Source organism: Anas acuta, chromosome 8, assembly GCF_963932015.1.
Source record: "Anas acuta chromosome 8, bAnaAcu1.1, whole genome shotgun sequence".
Classification (NCBI taxonomy): Eukaryota; Metazoa; Chordata; class Aves; order Anseriformes; family Anatidae; genus Anas; species Anas acuta.
Genome location: NC_088986.1, coordinates 30,113,468 through 30,134,579, shown reverse-complemented (window position 1 = coordinate 30,134,579; position 21,112 = coordinate 30,113,468). Strand labels below are relative to the sequence as shown.

The 21,112-nt window shown below is 39.7% G+C and overlaps 1 long non-coding RNA gene across 1 annotated transcript; it reads left to right on the top strand.

Moving 5' to 3' along the window:
* The first annotated feature begins 558 nt into the window (after window positions 1-558).
* Window positions 559-20,882, top strand: LOC137860604 (uncharacterized). The gene is made up of 4 exons (XR_011099081.1): window positions 559-1,322; window positions 9,030-9,202; window positions 11,473-11,654; window positions 17,623-20,882. It is a non-coding gene; the product is annotated as an uncharacterized lncRNA (long non-coding RNA).
* Window positions 20,883-21,112: the final 230 nt, after the last annotated feature.

The following is a 21,112-nucleotide window of genomic DNA, read 5'->3' as shown; positions in this document are numbered from 1 at the left end:
CTATCAATTTCAGTAGACTTTGTTTATGCTCTCTGTTAAAAATCCTTATTTTTGTCAACATTAAACTGAATAGTACATATTGAAAGTAAAAGAGTTTGTCATATAACTCACGCTCAAAGAACCCAGATCCAATATGTGAAGGATTCTGTATACGTGCAACTTTTGTTTTCTGTCAACCTCCATTAAATATAAAGGGAGTAAGGCTCATCCTAGAAGCACTTAGAACAAGAATTTAAACCAAGAATGATGAAGTATCAGAATTCTTCATTGCCCAAATATTTGAAAATCTGGCCTTCCTCAGAATTTTCTACCAAAGAAATAGTATAAATTTAACAGCTATATTTGCAAATGGGAGAAATACGTTCTGCAAGAGGATTTGCCTGAACTGTAGATTAAAATGTCTAAGGAGTATCATTCTTTAATTTTCAGCCTTACCTTTTGTGGGTTGTGATTTCATAAATTAGTTGTTTACCCCTTAGTCTTTGCTGTCTGAGCATTCAGGTTGCCTACGCTCCCCCTCACCTATGGGGAGAAGCCCGCAGCTCTGACCAGGAGCGGTGGTGAAGTCAGGTACGTGGAGTCGTGTGCTGGAGGTTGCTGTTGCCTATGGTAGGGCTTTAAGTGACCATCTGAGAACTTGTAGATGGGTAAAGACGGGTGAAATGTGTGCTATCTTTAGCAAACAAGGAGTGTGACTGGAAGCCTTTTTCTCTGACCTACAGGAAAAGATGTGCTAATAAGCAGCAGTCAATGCATCAACCAGAATGGCTGCATTTTCACTGAAAGTTGGTTTCGTGCTTAAAGGGGAGATGGATAATTAAGACTTCATCTTCCAAATTATTAAATATTGATTTGTAGACATTTAGCAGCAGGCATAAAGCTCTCCTGAGAACTGGCAGCAACTGTCTAAAAGATTATAAAAGATTTTAGTTCTCCACGTAGAATTTAGCTTTTTGTTTTCTTTTGTTTAAAATTTATGAAATGAGAGTAAAATAAATCAGGAGGTAAATTCTAACCCTCTGAGAGCGTGTGAGTTCTGTTCCATGTGGCCGTTCAGACTCGAAATGGATGTATGATTTTTTTTTTTAAGGTTTGTATTGGCTTTTGGTTTATTGAAGTGTCAGGGGGTTTATAAGCTCTTCAACTCCAATTTTGATTGTTTTATCCAACTACTGTCACTTCTTATCAGTATTAAAGGCAGAAATCAAAGCACGGGACCCATGGGAAGTGGCGTTTCAAATGTACACCACTGCTCTTCTGTGTCACTGTTCTGAACTACGCACCCTCCGCTCCTGACAGCACACCCACAACAAGATAAAAAGGTGAATTCACGCTTTGTTAATTCATTTGTGAATTAAACAAAGGACTTTTTTTTTTTAACTAGAATTTTTTTCTTTCCACCTGCCTTGTTATTTCTTTATTTCTTAGGAAAACTGCTAAAATACTAGAGACCGCATAGGACAGCTTTGTTTAGGCAGCCAGTTTCTCTTCACCCTTCTGCTAATTTTAAGTTGGTAATCTGCATGGTTACATCTGTTCAAGGAAGTGAAAATAAAGTATTCCAGCTTAACTGCATCTTGCAGGTGTTTCTCCCTGAGAGAAAGCGACCCAGATACATTAACTGGAATTGAAAACTTAGCCCTAAGCGTGGTACTTGTTGGTCTGAGCCAAGTCAACCAGACACTGAGCTGCTCAGCATGGGCCCACCCGCAGGACACAGCCATGCAGAGGATTCCGTGTGTGAGGTTACTTGAAAAGCTGTGCCTCTGTGGGAAGAAAATAAGTTAAAGGGAAAGGAAGAGTTAAGAAAAACTTTTTTTTTCCTTTTTTTTTTTTTTTCAGTTGTCTATGCATTAGAAACCAACATGAATTTTCACAGTCCATTTTATTTGGGTTAGCAAGTGTATTGAATTTAAGAGATGACATTTTCTGTGCTTTATTCACAATAGTTTCACGTTGATCAAATCCATTTCAGAATGTTCCCCATTTTATGCAGACTCACTTTAAATAAGTGTAAGCAAAGTATGTTCATTTTACCACTGGCTCAGTTTATTAGGTTTTAAAAGTGCATTTCCACTACACCATCAACAGCAGTAAGGGAAAAAAAGGAGTGGTGACGGAAAATCTGTTTGACAGAGTAAATTGTCTCTTTGCACATGTGTATAGATAGGTGTGTGGATTTATATGGGTGAAGTAATGGCAATGTTACTGATGGAGAAGGCACATTTTAGCATTATAATGACAAATCGTGAAAGATGACACACTTAAAAAAAAAAAAGATATATATTGGAGATGTGATTACTTCCTACCTTCAGCAAATGGAAAATTGACTGAGACAGGAGAAACCAGCAGGTTAGGGTCCAAACTGAAACACTAAGCTATGTCTACGTGGTAAGTAAAAAGTAATAATTACAAAAACAGTCATAGATTTTAAAGGGGTAGAAAGAGAGGCAATACAACTAGAAGTCAATACTTTCATATTACTTTAACCACTGCAGTTGCAAAAGCAGATATTTCATGACAAGATCTTACAGTGGCATAAACAGGAGAAAAAAACATGGTGAAGCAGGCAAATCTGTACATTTGCACATTTGTAAATAAGCATATATATTTATTTTTAAATAAGCATACAATATATTTTTATGTTCTTAGGATTATATTAAATTCTTTACCTACTTTGACCATTTCAGCTGGGCTGTAGACCCAGGAGGGAAATATATTTCATGTTGTTTTTATTTTGACAATTTTTATTGTTAAGTGTTGTGCACTGATTTTTTTTTTTTGCGTGTGTGCTCAAGTTCGGATATTTGAATTCTGAGGCCCTTTTATTCATCCTGTCATCTGTCATTGATGTAACTGACTTCCATGACAGTGTTGACAGGATTTATCTAAGAGTTTGCTGGATGACACACTTTTAAAAATAAAATAAATAAAAGGGTCCATCATCTGGGGGATATGGGATTGGAAGTCAATGGGTGTTGATGGTGCTTAGTTTCACAAAGAGCTATTCAGGAACTCACCCAAACACCTCTTACAGATTTCTCTTTTTATATATGACCATGTTCATATTCCCTTCAGGTCGGAGAACAAAATGTGGTGGTGGTATTATTTTTTTTTGCTTTTTTTTCCTTTCCGTGGCCTGCCAGATAATCAAATATGCACGTGCATTTATTTATTTTTTTGACATTTCAGAAATACTAAATGTTGTATTCTGGTGATAATGCTTTCTGAAGAAGGAAGGAGATGGCCCATTTAATAATGTATACTTCATTTACAGTTTGGAGTGTTAGCCAACTACTTGCGATGATACTTCTTCCAGTCATAATACTGATATATGCAGAGTTCTAACTACATTTTTAAATAGAACAACAACTGAATGATACATTCAAAATAATTCATGGAGAGGAAATAGAAGTATTTCAGCATGGGAGAATATTTATGCATTATTTAACAGCAATAATGTTTGAATTCATACATTATGCAAATGCTGTTATAATCGGGAAAATGAAAGAACTTGGACTGCTGCAACATCTTTAAATCTACCATTAGGTACTTATTTGTGCATATCATTTAATACTGCACAATGTTACAGTATGTCACTTCAAAAGAGAAGTTCTCAGAGACTAACAGGTTATAAAATAGTAAAGCTGATGAATTCCTGATTGCTACCTTGATGCTAATGTCTATAAATTTATCAGCAAACAAGAGTAAAGGCTTTAATAGTAATTTACATGAACTCCTCTTCTGGAGACAAGTTACTGGGGTTTTACACACAGTTCACGTTTTGGTTTGTGATCCTTACCCATACACACCCCCACACAACAGACCAGAACACATTGTGGGCTGACACAGCCAAATTATATTTTCTTAATCTATCAGCAGCTACATTCCCAAACTATCAAAACCAGCAAGCCTGGCCATCTAAAAACAAAGCTGGTTTAGTCTCCTATTATCTTCAAGACTAAATATAAAAATGTCAAGTCTCTAATTTGGTGAAAGGCATTAAGAGACCTCCCCTCTGACTTGTTTGATCCATTTGTATTTCTGCTTAATTAAATATAGAAAACGCCATATATGTGTGTGTTCACTTGATTGCAGTTTTCTAGTGCCACGTTTCCTTTATAGCACCTCTGCTATCCCAGTGAGGAGCCAGGAGTGGTGCAAGAAGGGCAGTGACCCATGAAGGCTGTACTCTCTGTTCTGTCTTTTGCCCCTCGGAGGCAAAACCCACTGAGTTTGCTTGCTGCCCACCTGCACAGCCACTCTATGGCTGTGCTTTTTATAGGCTTGCTCTGGGCAGCGTTCAAGATTTTTGGGTCTCTTAAGTCTGCACCCACAAAAAGTAAAAATGCACGGGATACAGGAAGAACAGAGTAAGCAAATCTTTCTTATGGAGAATGCTGGAGCTGGTTATGAAAATTATAATAATAAAACAACAACAACAAAATAGCCTGTAACTGTTTGGTCTGTTCTCTTTGGTCCGAATGGGAGTGAGAACTTGAGAAGTATCAGAGCTGACTCTCTTATGCGTTGCAATTTCCCACCTTTGGCAAATATATCCAGGAGAGAATGGGCTATGAATGATTTTGCCAAATTAGATGTAAATGTTGCACCTGATTGTTATTTATTTATTTATTAAACCAAACTTTATGCATACTTAATGTACTAGCAGGAAAGATAAATGACAAAGGAGCTTCCTAGTCCGCCACAGACTCTGCCAGGTGCCTTCTTACCTGGCCGAGGTTTAGGTCAGGATTTGGGAAAACAATACCGTCAGTAGCCCCAAGGGTGCAACATGATGAAAGAAAAAGTAGGCTTTTCTCTAATAGTCCTTGAATGAACAAAAATTATTCCAAGTGACTTATATTACAAAACTCTTAATTTTTATTAATTAATATTTCTGTTAATGATAAAAATGAGAGCAAATAGAAATGAAGAACATCTGTACTGAGGGAGTAAACCATTTTCCTAACCCATTAAATGAAGGTGGCCTATCACTAGTCAAGGAGTTATTTACAGAAATTGACAGCAGAGGACAATTTACGCTCTGATTTCCATGTTGGAAAAAAAAAAAAGCCATCAATCTGGCAAGTCTCATAAGCAATATATTCATGTAATAAATAGCTCAGGAATTCAGAACAGATATCCTTGCAACTGGGTGGCATTTTGACACGTTTTGGGTGCTTACCAATTTGAAACCAGGCCACAGCCTGGAATTTTTACTGTGCTAGAGTCTTCCAGAAATGATTACTTTTTATGGCAGAGTGGATGCAATACTGTTTGCTCCTCTATCATAAAGATTGTGCCAGGGCTTCTGCTATAAAATCTCTGTTGCTAACAAGAAAACACAATTCAACCAATATATTGTGCTCCTGGCTAAGAACTGGCATGCAAAAATTCATCCTGGAAATTTTTATTTGAAGCACATGACCCTAATTTCTCAGAGTGCAAAATAATGCATGAGCTCCCTTTTGCTGAGCATTAACTAATTTTTATGGCATTGTAGTAATCAGTTATCATAAAGCTGGTTTGGAAAATAGCGGGACAGTAAGATGCAGCAGGCACTGAGGGTGCAACAACATGATCGGCTCCACTGCCAACTGGACATCGCCAGATGATGACAAGGAGGAGACAGGGCTGTAACAGGGCTGTAGAAACTGGACTCAATATGCAGTGCAATGGGAAATCAATTAACGTGGTATTAACTTTGGAGTTGTTACACGTTTAATACAGACCTCCCTATTTTGCATAGCTTTGATAGTGATGAGTGGGTGCTGGCTATGCAAGAAGAAATTGGAAGCTGGTTATCACCGCAATCATGCGATGAGACTGTTGGACTGGCTGCTTGTGCGAGGCTGAGCCGAGGGTTAAGTTGGTCTCAGGTGGATTTCTGTGCCAACAGTACCTGAATGCATTGGGAAAGCCCAGCCTTATGTAAGACAATAAGTTCATATCAGTTCAACCCCTTCTCCCTCTGTCTGGAGTGCGCATTTTTGGACAAACACATGGTACTTTGTTTTGTCGAAGCTGCCCAGCGTGTCTGTGTTTTCCCTCTGATTACAGCTCCTGAGACGAAATTTCACAAAGTGCCAAATCCAGACAGGCTCTGTATGATTAACAAGGATGCCTGCCTCACCACAGAGGTGTGCAGAAGCTGCAGCAAGCACTCAGCAGAGCTGCTTGGAACGACCAAGATCCAGTGGCATGGTTAACCCTGAGCTGTCACGCTGTACAGATCTCTTCTGCCTAATGCAACCCTGGTGTTGTGGTGATGCGGGCAAACTCCAGCTGGAGGAAGGGTGTGCTTTGCTACGAGAATGCAGTCCCTTTCTGTAGTAGCTGAGCTATTAAAATGGGAACATGACATTTTTATAGATTTAGAAGAAGGTATACTAAATGATGACTGTAAATCCTACGCAGCCAAAAAAGACAACGTAACTTGGTTGGGATTTTGTTTAATAGTTCAGTAGACTGGCTGCATGTGGAAAAGGATCTCCAGGTTCTCTGCTTCCCTCAGGTCATCTTGTTTTGGAAGAGGACTATTCTTCTTGCTCCTAATAGTTTCTGATTGCACTCAGGACATGCTTCAAAATCCACTGAAGTCAACAGAAAAATCCTCTGAGAGCACCAAAACCAAATTTCTATAATTTTCCCCATTTGAGATCATCCAATGTCTGTCCCTGGTGTGCTGGGATAGGTCCATAATACTTGCATGAAATTAACTCTGATATTAAAATTGGCACTGACTTTAAAATGATTACCCCAGTCTACTATGTTCTGGTAATCCTTGCTTAAAGCACAGTTTTAACGTGTTAAATTTTGTGCTCATTGCTTGCATATTCTGATACTGAATAAATACGCACATTTATGTACACCGGCGATATACTTCTCATACGATCATCTGACTTTGCTTCTCCTAGGAATATGTAATGGATGCATCTTCTCTGCATCACAAGAAAAAGGCTACTTCAACCTAATAGAATATTTTAATTTCAGATGGTCAAAACGGTGCATCTTCAACACAAGGTTGTCTGCAATCGTCAGTATGGCTTTCCTGAGTTTGCTGATTCCTTTGGGTTTTAATTAGAAACACTTCAGCTACATTCACCTAAAGCGTGCAAATGTTGAGGCTCCCACCAACAGTATTATTAAGATGGCTTCTTAATTGATTTTTATTTGGGAACAATTTGTTTCTCTTCCAGTTTCTTGTGGCAAACACTGGCATTTGTCACTTCTTCCAGTAACTGAAGCTTTCTGCTTTAATAAATGCACATATTAGATGGTATTCTCTTTCAGCTTGATAGGTGTATAGTGTCAGGCAGAAGAAGGTCACAATGATGTTAAATTTGCTGCTGAGCAAAGGATCAGAGTGTAAATGAAATCTTGAAAGCTGGGAAATGAGAATGTGCAAGTGTAAATAATGTATTAATTATTGACAGCTAAGGGACCGAAGAGTCCTATTTAGTAATGACATCTTCATTGTCACACTGCCTTGATACTATCTCAGGTATTTTTATTTTAATAAAAGGTTTTCCTCCCAAGACAGTAAGTATTTCAATTTACCAGTGTACCTTTATTGATATTTTTCATTTTCTTTGGCTTTTCTGTATCTTACTGTATTCTAGGTCCTTGGTTCAGGAAGGTATGGGGGAGAATGAATTCTCACTGGCAAGCGATATTACTACAGTACAAACTCTTTTTCTTATAATAAAAGATCACAGTGCTGAGGTTCAAAAGGAGATTCCACCTTGTTGGTTGTTTATGGAAGTTAAGATATAGTTTAGGAAGAGACGTATGATAGCAAAGGGCTTGGTGCTACCAACAGGCCTTTATAGCAATGACCGGTGCTTAACATACAGAGGGAACTGAATTGCTTTCCTGCTGGCTTTCCCAGGTGAAAAAAGGGGAGGTGTTTACCAGGTAAGAGGGTTTTAATGCTTTGTACTTTCCAAGCATTGCACAAGGTCTAGCAGCAGTAATCAATCCTTTATTATTTTAATGTTTTTTGTTACAAATAAATGCGTTAAAAATTCCATGATCCAAAAATGTCTCAGTTTAATAGCTGTTTGCATAATGCTAAATAGCTAGGAGCTTGCAAACAACAGGATTTAAATTTAATTAATTTAAAAGATACCTCCTGAGCCTTGTTTACCAAACAAGCTAAGAACTTCTCTCCTTCTAGTAGCTTAACCTGTGGAGGAGGTCTTGTCTCTTCTGCTTCCCAAGCCCTCCAGCTTGCTCCACGTGTGATGCCCAGCATGTTGCAATGGCCTACACCAGCTCTACTCTCCGGCTGTGTTACCTTCAGACCACCCAGCAATCCCTGGCCCCTGCTTTAAAACTGGTGTTTTGTTTGTTTTTCTTTCCTTCCCATAGATACCAGGCTTGTTCCCTTCTGTACTTAGAACACAGCAGTTTGGGGAGGTTTGCAAGGCCCACTCCGGATCTAAGCAATGACTGTTTGATGCTACGCTCAGTGCAATGTGAGGAGCTCCTTTCACTCCTGTTTACTTAGACAGAAGGCAAAGTCATGTAGGTTATCTTTGCATTTGGCAGATAGCTGGAGCCCTTTTGCAGGCAGCCTTGGGCTGGGGAGCCCGCTGTTCAATTCCCTGGAGGACAGAAGATGCTACTGAAAGCTGGGGGTTAAAAGAAAAGACCTACTTCAGGTGCTCTCCGGCCTGGTGATGGTTGTATTTTCTTTATCCTTTTGGATTAGAGCAGGGTGACATCTTGCAGTCAAATCCTGTTTTCCCTGAAAAATGCCAATTTTGGTCTGTGGGCTTGTTTAGCAAATTTCTGTCAGCTTTTGTGAATTGTTAGAGATGATAAATCCCAGTAGGCGGGGAGGTGGAAAAAGTGAAACTGTCCCATTTCATTGTTTTGAAAAAAAAAAAAAAAAAAGACGCTTTGGTTGCATCAGAAAGACCTCCCAAAGTTTTACTACTTTGGTCAACAAATACTGAAGTTTTTACATAAGCTAAAATTAGTGAGACGTTTCACCTGAAGAAAATTTTTACTTTTTTCAGCTCCATAAAGCCCAATGTGGTTTCAGCCAGCAGTGTGCTACCTAAGTGGTGAGCAGAAAGTGCACAGAAGTGCCCAGCGTTGTCAGCGCTTCCCTCGGCGTTGTGCTCGTGGTTCTGCTGCTTCTTCTGCCTGCCGTGGTCTCTGTGGGGAAAAAGGCAAAGTCTTGTTAGAGGTATGTTTCCAAATGTATAAGCCACTTCCAAGGTGTTATTTACAGGTGCTGATACCACTCGGGAAAATGGTGACTCCCTCTTTAGGTCTGTTGTTACTTGCAGGTTACATCTCAAACATTAAAAAAAAAACACCGTATTTGATGCTTCTTCCTCTGCCCAAGAATATAACTTTATCAAAATGAAATTTCCTGCTCATGTGAGCCAGTCACCATAGAAACAGTACTATACACCTGTGATGTGCGGGCATACGCCGTTACAACCTATGAACTAGCCTGAAGGAGCCATGCCTCATCCCCCTGCCAAAGCAAGAAGTGCATCTCCCGTGTATCCATGGCATCTATTTCTCGATGGTACATACGTGTGGTCTGTATGTAAGATCACTTTATTCAGAATTACTACACTTACATTTAGTAAATAAATACAAATATGCTGCTAACATGAAGTTATACACTTGCAAATATTCAATATATTCTTGTCCTGAGGGAAGACTTTATAATGCAAACGTTATACAAAAATAACAGCTCATGTTTACATTTGCTTCTGTAAGAGTTTCCTAATGCAAAAAAATTCATAAAAGGCCTTACTCTTGCAAATCTGTCAACCTGTTAATAGTACATCATTAAAAAGAGAATAAAGCAACTGCATGCTGAATTATTTAAATATTGTTTTAATAGTAAACTGGAAGTAATTATGCACCTTTGGCTATTCAATATTGCAAATAGCCTATTGGTGTTCACTCCATAACTTCTAATGAAATTGAACTCACCAGTAAGAAACAAATGGCTGCGTTTTAAAGAAACCAAAAATTATTTCCTCAGGTCATTCATAAGGTAGATCATTACAGAAAAACATTTTCTTATGCAAAGGAGGGGAAAAAAAAGAAAATAGCTTATGAATGCAATGGAAATTGTATTTTAAGCTTCCTGCATTTATTAGCTTATTTAAGAAGAGGCAAACTTCAAAGAAAAATTTCATTTGAAATATGTGCAGTATAAAAACCTACATAATTATGGGTATTGCTCTCAGATGTACTATATGTGACTAAACACACCGGTTACTGCCTGTTCCTGTGCTCTGACGTGTGTGTTCTAGTCTTTGCTCTCAGATCTGCCCTCTTTTCCCTTAACTCAGCCTTGTCCATTACAGAATGAAGGGAATGCAAAAAGCCAAAGGTGAGAATTACGACAGAAGATACCCGCACACTTTCCAAATTCGATTGCAGCAGGTTGCCTGAATTTTTAGTAGCACACTTTGATAGTGTGCTTGCACCTTTTTTTATTATTATTATAATCCTCATTTTTATGCCAGTGAATCTGGGGCTTCTGCTCTCACAGCAAAATTTCCTGTCCTTGTTCAGTAAACAGGGTAGACAGTATTGTTCTTTTCTTAGTGGGGAAGAGAAGTCAGGGCCTAGTGACTCATCCTCATGCAGGCTGCAGTCATTGAGGCAGTTTGATTAGAGCTGGGAACTGGATGAAAAGAGAATGCAACTGATTTTTTTTTCCTTTTTTTTTTTTTTTTTCTTTTTTTCTTCCTTACCAACAATTTAAGGACAGGAGACAACTATCTCCTCTTTTTTTTTTTTTTTTTTTTATATAACTATTTTTTTTTTCAAGTGTAACTGTTTTCAGTTTTTCTACTACGAAATATCTGTCTCTTATAAGCTGCTAATACTCTGCTTTAGGCAGAACACGGTGCTTGGAGCTTATGGAGGCTGATTTCAGGGAAACTAGCAGCATTATTGATTTTCATTGGGCTTATTAGGATCAGCGTAACATGCACTTTTGCTATACTAGATTGTATTTGGCTTTCATCATGAAATCTCATTACACTAAAAAGAAATGGAAACAAGTTATGCAAGTAAAAGATTTTGCAGTGTACTATAATGAAATTACTTTGCATCTGTGAAAACACACTTTGGACGTAGGTTGTACAAACCCTGTATGCTGCTGGTCAGACTCTGCTCCCATTTACTTTTGAAAATGAAGAATAAATTCTTCAATGTTAGAGGAATTATTTCAGATTCATCCAAATGTAAATGAACGTATAGCTTGGCCCTTGAAGTAGTCATGCTATCTGAATCCTGCTGGTGAATCAGTGATTGCCTAGGAAAGAGAAGTCCCACTTGTTTGCATGCAGCTGGCCTGGAATATACAATAACCTTAGAAGGGTGTGTGAATTGCATGTGCTGACGGACACTCTCCTTCCCCGGGCCAGGATGTGATCAATGAACAATAAGCTTGTTTTCATCTTCTTTTTTATTGTGGAGCACTAGTTACTTGTGATTTGCCTGTTGCCATCGGCAGAGGAAGATGAGCTTCGAAGCACAGCATCGAAGGCGCAGATCCTCTCAAGCCCAGAGGAGATCCAATTGCCAGCCCAGCCCTGTTCTCTACCAATAATACTCACACGTTCCAACTCTGACTCTTCTCCAGTATTTCTGTACTACAGGTGGGTCTGGGCCTTTCTCATATTCTGCTAGCAGGGTGGAGGTAAAGTCATATGAATGATTTCCAGCCCTGGAGTGCCTGACACAGAGGGCTGAGGCTGGGGAGGCAGAGATGCTGTCCTCCTGCATTGGGTGGCAGCAAGCCAGCAGGACACCTCCATGGGCCAGACCTTCTCTCATGGTGTGCTGAGCAAAATCACGGGGCTGAGGAAGCGGATTTTGCTTGTTGCCTTTTTTTTTTTTTTCTTTCTAAGAACTTTAAATTGGCCATGTGGAAAACATTTCACTGAAATCTATACTTATTCTGTAAGAATGAATCAAGATTCTTGAGCTGTCAGGGAAAAAAATATATCCTCCTTTGGTATGTTTTGATGGAATATCTTAGAATCACATTTCCTAATGGCCAGGATAATTTTATTTCTGTAGCTGTTCTACATCTGGTGAAAGCCATATTCTTTACAGAAGGCAAACAGAAAATTAACTTTGAAGAAATCTAAGAAATCTATTTATTTATTTTAGTGGAGAAACTTTAATACCCTGAATTGGACTGATCATGTCCTATGCTGGAAAGCTCTTTTCCAGAAATTTTTCAAACCCAAACAGCAAAATCCTGAAGAGGGAGATCCCTTGCATATACATGTGATTGTCTTATTTGTGGAAAGGGCTCTCAACCTGCTGACCACACAACTTCATGGAAAAGAGCTCTCCTATGTTGTTGACAATTAGTACACTTTTCACTTGTAAAATAACACTTTCAGCTAGTTCTACAGTATAGTAATCAAAAGCATGTAATTCAGCTGATTGAAGTTCCCTGTTGGGCTCTGCTGACCAAATGAATACACTTAGTAAGAAATTTCAAGTAGAGACTTTACTGCAAATACTCATATTCGTAGATTTCAATTAAAAATTATGAGAACTGCACATCAAATGAGAAGAGGTCTTGTTCCCTGGTGCAGCTCAGTGAGACCTACTGCTGATGTGTGGCAGGAGAGATTTTATGGTGTAAATGCAGGTAAGCACTTAATTCAGATCTCGGCTTCAAATTCAAATTAATTGAGTGATAAAAGCACTTTCTTTTTGACCTCCTACCAAAAAAGCCCCCTAAAATAAGTTAGCTTACTACGGCAATGGTAACAGGTGCTATTCGTTGTTATTGGGATTCTGTTTGTTAAATATTAATCTAAAATAATTTAAACACAATCTTAATAGCCTTATTTTATGTCTCTTATCTTGATTTTAAAAATTGGAGCATTCCCCTCAGTGCAGTTAATAGGGTCAGCCTGTGAGCCTGTGCTGGTTACCATGCCTTCAGTCATGTGGAATCCAAACAGCCATTATAATTTGTTTCTAAACAGATCAAGAGCTATTTACCATCTCAATGTTTTGTGCACAGCTGGGTGTCTGGCAAACATCCAATATCCATTAACATTTAAAAATTAGTCCCATAATGCATCTTTTCCGTGGCTTGAGGAGTATACACACTGACACATGTTGGGAACCAATTATATTTGCACCACCATTAGTCTGGCTGCATTCAACTTCCCAGTAAATGAGGGCTAATTTAGTTTCCAGAATGGTGTATCTTAAATTCATGCAATGACCTTAGAGAAAGCAGAGTATCTGAAGATTTAAAGAGGAAGGAAATGTTCAGAAAGAATAATGCTTTCTTTTTTTTCTGCTGAAAACATGAGAGTACATTATTATATGTTCCCAGCATCCATGCCTGTCCCTGACAACCAGATTTCTCTAATTCAATACTTCTAAAATTCATGAGCAGAATTTATTTGGGAAGAAATCAGACTAATAGAGTAAACTAGTGATCCGTTCTTGCTCAGATCAAATGTGCTAATAGATCTTTTTATAAAAGCGATTTAAGACCTGCCTGTAGCAGGTCTAACTCTTTGGGTTGCCAACTGGTTTAAGTATTCTATTTTCCTACCAGCAGGAAAATAAGAAATACAGACTTCACAGTAAGCAATGTCTACACTGCTTGTGAAATGTATTATAACAGTGCCGTGCAAGTGAAATGACCTTCACAATTGGCAGTTTGGCAAAAGAGGTTTAATGAAAACAGAGATATACAAAAATACTGCCTGAGAAATATAGTTTGCCAAACCTCTGCTGCCATGAGAAATTCCTTCAATAATATCAGAGGTGAAGCAGAGTGTCTATCTTGGCTGATGAGTAAGCGGGAAGAAAGGATTTTAACACCTTTCCTTGCAGTGTGCCAGTGCATCTCCTGGTAATCAGGTTCTAGACTGATCGGCGGCAGCTGCTGCTGATGATGACTCTGCTGCAATGTACTGTACACAGCTTATCTCAGCTCGCTTCGTCTGTGTCATGCTGCTTAATAAAACCAAATTGCTCCTACAAACAGAACACTGTTCTGCAGCCTTTTAGAATTCAGAGATGCTTTAAAAACCCCATTTTTCTTTAATATTCCTCAGAAGCAGTTAGAAACTCAGGAAGACAGGAATTCTCTAAATGGGCATAAAGCAATCTGGTGAAGCAAGCCTGAGTGACGAGTCTGCTTCCTGCACAACAGTGAGCACCTGCAGGAACTCTGTCCTGTCAGCACAGTGGTTTGAATGCAGTAGCTAAAGGAGTCTGTCTGGTGTGAGGTTGCAGGATGATAAGCAAGTTTATTACCGTTTCATATATAAAAATATTTATTTGCATATCTTTGACATGCAGTATTTGATATGTATAAACAAGTTCTCCTGTTATGTCCCTACAGTTCAGAGCTGGCCTTTGTCATGTGTTATTGCATCAGCATTCTTTTTTTTTTTTTTTTTGTTTTTTGTTTGTGTAGCTTTTTGGTGTAATGGTTTATTCCTTGAGGCTGTTCTTTTGCAGAAGTTCAGTGTACAGTCAGTGTTTACAGATGCTCTTTATACTGCATTTGACTCAAAATACATGGCTTTTTATTTTATTGGTTTCAGTGGAACCCACGCTTGTAGTCCCTAACAATAATACATTTTCATGCATCATTGGCAATGCAAGGCTTCATTTAGACTATTGATTAACATTCTTATTTTATTAGGGCTTGTTATTGTTTCATACCTTTTTATTGTTTGGTGATTTCAAGAATTGACCTTTGCAGATTTACAGTATATAAGCAATTAGCCAGTAATGGATTAAATTAATAAAGAACATTCCTATCAAATTTTGGGGCTTCACAGATCTATCATGTTATGGCACTGTCCATTTTTTTATTTATAACATGCGTAACTGCTTTACTAGCTCAAGCCCACATATGATAAATCCTACTGAAGACTCTTGAGTTGTACTCAGGAAGATGATGCCACACTGCATGTTTACAGTTTGCTGTGCAAGTGGGTAGGGATGAGAACTGTCAGGAAGGTTGCAATGTTTTATTTTTCTGTCTTGACAGTCTCTTTTGTTCTTCATTTATAGATTTAACAAAACAAAACTTGAGCTAATTTTAATTTTTAATTAAAGTCATTTATGTTCATACTGTTGTATTTGGCATGAAGAAGAATAAAAGAATATACAGAGAATCTTGAAAGAAAAATGCATTTCTTCAGCTTAATTATTTAGTTTCCAACTAAGAAACAGCTCTGCAGAGGTTGATTATCCTTCAGGGATATCTTAGAAGAAGTGAACAATTAGCTTGATTTTCTGTTGAATATGTAGCTTGTGACTCAGTATGTGATCTATTAAAAAGATGATAATTCCTCTTAAACTATGTGCTAATATACATGGAGTCTGTTACCAAAGGTAAGAGCCAGTGGAGTAATCCCATCTATCACCACGAGACACAGCTTTTCTGTCTTGCTGCACAATCAATGAGAATTTTTGGTCTTCTAAAGAATGTATCGCTTATACATAGATTTAAGAGGAAGGCGAAGCTTTCCTGTTAAAATGTAAGCTGGAATACTGCACACACTTCAGGGCCTTGAGAGATGACGCAGGCAACTGAACATGTGAGAAGCTGTGGAAAGAGGCAGGAAAGGGTTGCTTGCTGTTAGCATCATCCTTCCAGAGGCAGGTCTGGCTGTCACAGGAACATTGCTGGGGCTACTGCATGGAGACACAGCACCAGAGTCCTGGCATGGTCTCCACTGGGCACACTGATTACAAGAGAAGCAGGGACTGGAAGGGGGATTCAAAAGAGTTGTCTGGTATTTTCTAAATACCACCACTGGTGTAAACATGGCCTGCAGCGCACTACCCCTACTTCCAGCTTGCTGCCATCACTGGCTTGGGAATACCCAGGCCACAGACTTTTTTTTGTACATCTACTGACCTGCTGTTTCATGCCTGGATGGAACACGGACATTCAAAAGATGTTGAAGTTTCATACAGCAAAAATAAAACACAGGTTTTCATTTGTTTAGAGGTTGTGTGTATGTGTTTTTTTAAAACTACAGGAAGAAACTGGGGTGTTTGAACTTAAAAATTGAGCTTTATATAAGGGATTTGCAGGAAGACAAAATTTGAAAAAGTACTGCCGAAATTCCTGCATATATCAATGCCATTTTGAGCACCTCAGCCTGTCAAACTATGCTCCTCCAAATACATATGGAGCTAATGACTGCCTGTGATGGGCCTAAATTAGGAGCCACCTGTATTTTTGACATTAAAGCTCCCATGGAATCTGAAATCTTGCTTCTGGTCATGTGTAGAAGTACCTCAGTCCTGTCAGGTACTGAACTTGTGCCTTTATCTGCAACACAAACCCAGTGTTTTAATATTCCATGACAGTAAAATCTGGGACTCATCACTTCAAGGCCACTCTGCTCTAAATCCTTTCTAAATCTTCCCAGCACACCAGCGTAAGTGAGGAGAAAACCTGAGCTGTGCTCTCTTTCCGAGAATTGTGGCACAATGTTGGATAATCAATCCCCCTTTGACTTTTTGGAATTGAATTCTAGGCCTCATTAAAGAGCACAGGTTGCCCCCAGCCCTTTTCATTGTTGTGGCTGCTACTGGTGAAGGCATGGCTTAGCTCCTGGCTGCTGCCAGCAGCACACAGCCGTATGTCCGCCTTTGCCGTGGTCCTGCAGTGCTGGAGATGGCCTTGCAGGAGCTCTGCCTGGGTGTATGGGCCTGGCCAGGCCCAGGTTGGCTCCTGAGGAACCACCAACCTCCTCCTCCATGTTTTTTCCTGGCACAGAGGGGCCTTTGTGAACACAGCAGCGTGCAGGGGTAAGGCATGCCAGCGAGCTGGTGTGATCAGGGAGCATTCTCACCCAACTTTCCTTACTTAGTCTTTTATTTATAATTCTGTTGCTCGGTTGGTTTTTAAAACACCTTAGCCACCCTGTGGCTCTGCTGACATCAGGAAGCTGCCATGCTCTGGTCACGCTGCGTGCTGCCACTGTGGGCTCCACGCACGCAGCGTGAGTAATGGTGGCATGAGGGCCCTGCTGCTGCACTGAGCCAGGCCGGCTCAGTCCCCTTGTCACAGGGGACAAAGCTGAAGACGCTGCCTGTTCCATTGCTTCTCTGGGCGCTGCTCTGGTGTATCTGATGGTGAGACTCCAAGGCCTCTATTGCACAGTGCTGTAACCACCAGAGGAAATGACCCCTGTGTAAAATGTAAGCAAAGGCCCCTTTGCCAGCAGCATCACGCTTCCTGCAGCCAAGGTCATGCTTCATGGTTTGCTTCTGGATTTTGCCTTGCAGAAGTCATTAGGAGATAAAAGGCACGTAGACTGCTTTTCATGTGACGGTAGGCCTGTAAAAGGTGATTTTCTTTTCTTTCTGGTTCCTCTCAAGTGATCCCCTCAGTTTACTCAGGATATACAAAGTAAAACACCGGCACTGTTGTGGAAGCTATTTTGGTGTTGCTTCTTTTGCTTTGATTTTCTAAAGGAAGCCAGCGATGAGGATGGAGTTTGGCGGGATTCTCTGAACTAGGATGAAGCACACCTCACAAAATGGTACACATCTCCTGAAGGGTGGTGTGATTACTGATTGTAACCTGACTTCTTTTCTTTTCAGACCGGCTGTGTCCACTGCTAGAGAAGTGCTTCGGCCCGACTCCACCCAGCTGAGATATCCAGAAATTGGCACACCAGAAAATGGACAGATTTGCCCTGAGCATGATTTTTCTCATTTTGGCTCAGCTCCATTAATGGATTAAGCCATGGTTTGTTAAGCAGTGGCTCCTGTGGAAGTTACGGTACATTTTTGAGAACTGCTGCTTTAGACAGCAGCACAGCGTGATGCACACGGAGCTGTCGGCTGCGTTCACTGTGAGGTCTGGCCTGAGCTGGCATCACAGGGCGCCTGTGCTGGCCAGTGCTTATTTGTTTTACAGACACTTGCTGTAAAACTGAAATTATTGATTGGGAGAGGCTCAGCTGCTTTTTTGTTATTATTTTTTCATTTGTTGTGCTTGTTCCAGAGTAGCATTGCCCATGATAACGCAGTGTTTGGCTTAGCTTCTGTAACTTGTTGTAGAGGGAAAAGTTTTCACAAGCACTAAAGATCTTCTGAGTCACCCTGAGATGAACCCTATATTCCTGTGACTTGGAAAGACCCTCTGAAACACTGCGTGGTTAGATCGCTGTCTCATGTGATGCTGAAGACTGTGCTTTTATGTTTCAGCTTTGTCCAAATGGGAATTTAAGGATGGGCTCTTGAAGTGTGTGTGAGCTGGAGCTGCAGGACCAACAAGGAGCATCTCTGCCCCATCTCTGCAATGACTGCACAACACCCACCTGGGGGACTGGCTTCAATGGCACGTACAGCTCCTTTTTTGCTTTTCTCTTACCCAATCTGGGCTACACGGGCTGTAGACATAAGGGGAAATTTAGGAATATTATTCTCAGGATCAGAAAAGATGTGATTTTTCCATATCTTAATCTCAGCTACAACTAGTCAGTAGTTTTCTAGTGAAAACTGAAACTTTTTGATGGAAGAAAAGAGCTGCAGAGCAGAGGTGGGATCTGCTCTGGCAGGGGGTCTGGTGGGGAGCTGAGGGCTGGGCATGGGGCTGGGGACCACAGGGGCTCAGAGCACTGCAGTCATGGCAGTGAGTGAGGGGGGCTGTGCTAAAGGTCCAAAGCTCACAAAGTGCATTCCTTTTTTAAGTCTTGCTTCTACATCTTGAGGAATTAAATTAGCATGTAAGCCATTGCTATGTGTTTGTGCCAAAACTCTACAGTGGAAATGTTCTGACCTGGGAAAGCTCAAGTACACGTTTTTCTTAAAAGCTTTTGTGAGAGATATAAAACTGTAGTTTATTTCTTGTTGTATATCTGAGAGGTTTTATCTGAGAGGAAAAATGAAAAACAAGAGAATTTAAAGAAATAGGACCTCCATTCTGACTGCTTAAAGATAGGATACAGCTGCATTTTCACTTCTTCGATTTTTCTGACATTTAGAATAGCAGAGTGGAAAAAAAAAAGCAAGGATTTTTTCAATTCATTGAAAAATATCTTTTTCATGTCTTACCAGGGTAGTGAAAATGTTCCAAGACACTATAGACATATATAAACACATATATATATATGTGTATGCCTTTATTAGAGGCGATTCTGAAGAAAACAATATGAATACAGAACTGCTGTAAATGGCACAAATCCATTAAAGAATGCAAGTGCCAAGAGGCTGCTGTTGTGTTGAATTAAAGTTCATAAAACCTAAGGTTGCTTCCAAATTGAGAACTAACCTGGGAGTTTGGATTTAACACTGACTGGACCTGTCACATTTCCCATTAATGACGCTTAGCTCTGAAGAAAAGGAGGGAAGGAAAATGGTCAGTGTGATAAGCTGTACAAAGCAGTAATTGGATCAAGCTGAAACATTGGTGGCCTTTAAGAGCAGCAGAAGAGACTAGTTAGGGGGTTGGCAGATGGATCTTTTTTCCCAATATTCAATTTTCAATATTTAATTTTCTCAATACGTTTTTATCTTCAAATTAGGATAGGCAGAATAATCAGTTTGTGGGCTCTGGGAACATTACACATTTTACATGGTAGGACATAAGTGGTTACACCTTTGCCAAAAGGAGGATTGCCTTCCATGCTGAGAAAATTTATCACAAAACTTTGGGAACCATCTTCTGTGTGGCTCCGTGGCTGTAAGAAATCTTGGAGGATTTGAATTTTGGAGCAAAATGCCTACAGGAGGAGTTAGGTGAGAACCATACAGGTTTAATCTTGGTAAGTCCAGACCCATCGGGTGGATCTAGACCTCAGTGCAATATATGAAGCAGAAAGATTCTCTGTGGATGTATTCCAGCTCTTATGAAGAGTTTACAGAGAGTATCTCTAGGTATAGTAGAAGCTCATATCAGTGTGAATCCAAATTTAAATAATGATTAATCTTTTTGATGTGACCCCACATAATGCTTCATTTCAATGTAATTGGATTTCTGGAATAAACTTTGTGTGTTAAAACAGGATAAACTTCCTTTATAAACATGAGTATGTGGGGTAGGCATTCCAGGTTGGCCACGACAGTGCGGTTCTGTCCTTGCTTAACTGCAGGCATCGGTGTGCTCTCCTTGCGCTGCAGATCAGGTACAAGTCAGTTAACATATGGAGGATCAACATCCTGTCCTGTCCCGTTCATTTAATCTTGTAGAGAAAATGACCTTCATTAAAGGTTTGAACTTGACATTTACTTTTCCACTCACAAGGTACTTCTGAAGCTGTATCCTGACTCTTGGCCCTACCTTTTGTAGCTCAGCATCCAAAGGGCTACAGGCTGGCCACGCAGGGTAGCCTACCTCATTAACACTATTTCCTACAGGTTTTACATTCTCAGAGATTGAATTTTCATTTGGGAGAGAACAGAAGTATCATATTTTGCACCAGAAAATTAACAGTTTACTAGTCATTTACTAGTTCACTAAAAAAAATTGGTTTTATATTTGTTTAGTGTGTCTATGATGTTGTAGAAGGAAAAGTGTGATTGGTCACACTGTACCTGTTCAGAGAATAAATCACAAGCAGATTGTCACACACTACTTGGAGTTCACATTAAGAAACGGTAAGAAAGACCTCACCAACTTTTCCCTAAGTCTGTGGGAAAATGAGCGAAGTCAGCTCTGTTGGAAGTCCTCCTGAATATCTGTCAGGGCTCGCTGTATCATGTGCGATTTCTTACTGCTAGTTTTATAGATTGCACAGGTTGTGCCTGGATGTTTTGGTCCTCCCTGCTGTAAGCACTTTAAACAAACACAACAGAAAAAATTCTCAACGTACTGACACTAACATTCTTTTTTTTTTTTTTTTTTTTTTTAATTCACAACCTAAATAGTGTTTTCCAATGGATAAAGATGATTGACATCTCCAAAGTTGCCATCAACAACAGTCCTGAATACCAAAATACTTTATAATAATTAAACAGTTTCTTCAGGGATCAAAGTGGTGCTATTACTGCAGCTCAGTTTCCGAAGGAAAGTAGAGCTACATACTCATGCTACAGATTTAATTCACCTCTTTCCCTCTTTTTGAACCTTTCAACTGTACCACACACC